Here is a 3,401-nt window from a genome sequence, read left to right as displayed (position 1 = left end):
TCCAGACGGAGCAGATTCATGGCAGTTTCATCTTTCACGGGAGAGTTGATTGGATCCAAACCTGGTTCAATCCGCCCAGTCTCCTCTTCAAAGTTCTGGCAAAACTCTACATTCACGATCCAAGGATAAGTCAATTTTCGTACACTGAGTCGACACAAAGAAAATCAGTCGAAACAGAATGTGCACCTTCAAGCTTGATGAACAACTTCTTGGCAAGACTTCTCAGATAGCTCTCCAGATCATCCCTCCTGCGAGCAATGCCTTCCATTTTCTCGCCCTGGACGAGATTCGCCTTCTTCCAGCGCGAGCACTCCTTGTTGGAGTCATTCAGAGCGGTCTTGATCCTGGTATTCTCTTCATCCATAGTGGTCTTGTTATCAGCCTCCTTACGAGCAGCGGCCAAATCCTGATCCTTCTTCGCTAGAGCTTCTCTTAGTTTTTCTGCAAAGAAATGATGATTGATTCAGAAATAGCAGAAGGGTACTCAAGCCTAAAACTGACCAGTCGACAGAATCGTCTTACCTGCGGCGCCGTCTCTGACCTTTTGCAACTCTGTCCTGGCCAGCTCTAAGTCAAGGTTCAGTTGAATCTGCTGCTTCTCCAAGTCAGCAAAGCGAGCTCCAAGATCACAAGATTTCTGAAATCAAAGGGGAGAAGTTATTTTTACAGCAAAAAACAACAAAGGCAATAAATACTAAGACTACGGTCGACTGGCCGCAGTCCACCATAGTCTCAGGGACTACACCCAGTGGGTGCACTTAGCGTGCCCCCACCGGTTCTGATCCCACTCGACCGGCCCGCCGAAGTCGAGTCCAAAAAAAGGGGGCAGAAAGAGAGAAAGTAGAACTCAGACTACAGTCGACTACCAGCAGTCCACCGTAGTCTCGGGGACTACACTCAGTGGGTGCACTTAGCGTGCCCCCACCGGTTCTGATCCCACTCGACCAGACCGAGTGGAAGAGACAAACTACCAGTTTGGTTTATACATTCGGCAAAATACAAAGACTACAGTCGACTGCCAGCAGTACACCGTAGTCTCGGGGACTACACCTAGTGGGTGCACTCAGCGTGCCCCCACTAGTCCAAAAATTCAATTGACGCACCCAGTGGGTGTACAGATGCAAAGTCGGAAAGAATCTTCAGGTAGCATATCCTAACAGAACAAGCGGCGACCAACTAAACTGAACGTTGCTCTGGAGAGCCGAGCTGGCATCATAGGCGGCTTGGCTGGCATCCCGCACCGTCTTCATCTTCTCCTTCATAATGCCCGCCTGGCGTATGGCTTCCCTAGCAGCATTCGCCTCGTCCTCTGGGACATGATGGGTCGCAAAAAGTGAAGGCGGGTCGACAGGGGTCGAGCAGTCGACGAAGAAGGCAAGACACTCGACAGTGCCTCGGCGAAGGTAACAGAACCCCGATTGAAGTCGCCAGTGTCCTGAATGACTGGATCCGCCCTCGGTGTCGACTGTAGCGCCTCACTTACAGGAGCTCGCCTATTCTTCCTCATCAAAGGCCTCTATGACTCATCATCATCATCATCATCAGGGAGGTCAATAATGTTGGGAACTGTGCAAAGTTCAATTGCCAAAATCACGTCACCCAATGATGCACATTGCAGTTGAATCGACCGAGTAAAGATAGTATGGCAGAAATCATACCCGTATTAGAAGTGACCACATCCTCCATCACCTCATCATCATCCCTGTAAGCTGAGGTTCCGGAAGTGGCAGCGCTGACAATTCCAAAGTTCGTCCAGTCAAAACAAGAAAAACAAACAGCGCGGAGCGTCGAGTGAATACAAAGAGAGACACTCACGCGGAGGCGACGGGGATATCAATCTTGATCTTTGGCAACGCCTTCCAAGTCCTCGGCTCTGCAACTTTGGGGTGCTTTGGCGCCTTCTCAGTCGGGTTTGGTGAAGAGATCCGAGGACGCTTCGAAGACTGACCAGCCTGAGTAGTTGCCTTGTCGCGGGCACTCGGCCGTTCTTGGTCGAGCTTGGATCGCCTCTCCCTGCGAGGGGGCGACTCAGCTTCTTCTCCATCACTTGAGCCGTCGCTTCCTCCATCCCCTTCACCATCGGAAGTCCACTCACCACTGTCGCTGCCACTCGCCTCGCCTTCCAGTGCTTGCTCTTGCTCCCCGTTGGGCATTGAATACATTTCAATAATAGCCTGAAAGGAAGCAGGGAGAACAAAGTCAGTCGACGCAATATAGGCAGCTATGCAAGTGAATTCAGATTACAAGCAAAAACTCAGAATCAGACCTGCTCTGGTGCATGAGATTGGTCGAATGGGGGAACTCTCCTAGCTCCCCTGGGATTGTCCTTGTTCCCGGTAATGCCCGACAGCCACTTCTCCAATGTGTCATCGTCGACCTCCTCCGGGTGGATCCGAGTGGAGTCTTCAAGACCCGAATACATCCACATCGGATGGTCTCGAGCTTGAAGAGGCTGGATGCGCCGCTGAAGGAAGACCTCCAAGAGATCCATACCAGTGACCCCGTCATGAATAAGCTGGACCACTCGATCGACCAATAGCTTCACGTGCGCCTTCTCCTCCGGGAACACCTTCAAAGGGGAGGGTTTCTCCACTCGGTCCATGGTAAAGGGAGGGAGGCCAGTCGATTGCCCTGGCGTCGACTGGTCTTTACAGTAAAACCAGGTCGACTGCCATCCGCGAACCGAGTCAGGAAGAATCATGGCCGGAAAGGAGCTTTTCCCTCTCTTCTGGATGCCAAGACCCCCCCACATCTGGATCACTTGGGTCCTCTCATCACTCGGATTAGCCTTTTTTACTGTTTGGGAGCGACAAGTGAAAATATGCTTGAAAAGACCCCAATGAGGTCGGCAACCCAGGAAATTCTCACACAAAGAAATGAAAGCGGTGAGATAAACGATCGAGTTGGGGGTAAAATAGTGGAGTTGTGCCCCAAAGAAGTTCAGAAACCCTCGAAAGAAAGGGTGAGGAGGCAAGGAAAATCCACGGTCGACGTGGGTGGCAAGAAGAACACGCTCACCCTCCCGAGGTTGCGGCTCAGATTCCTTCCCCGGAAGCCGCGCCGAGTCATAGGGGATCAGCCCCCCTTCGGCCAGGTCGTCGAGGTCTTCTTGGGTGATCCTCGAGTGGATCCAGTCGCCCTGGATCCAGCCCCTCGGCAGGCCGGTCCGCGAGGAAGATCCGCCCCGGCTGGTCGCCTTCCCCTTCGACCTCGCCGTCGCCTTCTTTGCCCACTCTAGAGCCGCCGTCTTCTCCTTCCCCATTGTAGCCGGCGAGACGCGTACAGAGCGGTGATGCTGGGGCGAGAGCGAGCGCAGTGGAGGGGCGTGAAGAGGAGAAGAGGAAATGGGAACGCACTGTTCGGGAGACCCCGGTCCAACAGTTTATATGAGGCCGCTTCCG

Source organism: Triticum urartu, chromosome 1A (assembly GCF_056163025.1).
Source record: "Triticum urartu cultivar PI428250 chromosome 1A, HENAU_Tu73, whole genome shotgun sequence".
NCBI classification, from domain to species: Eukaryota; Viridiplantae; Streptophyta; class Magnoliopsida; order Poales; family Poaceae; genus Triticum; species Triticum urartu.
This window is presented reverse-complemented; position numbering follows the sequence as displayed.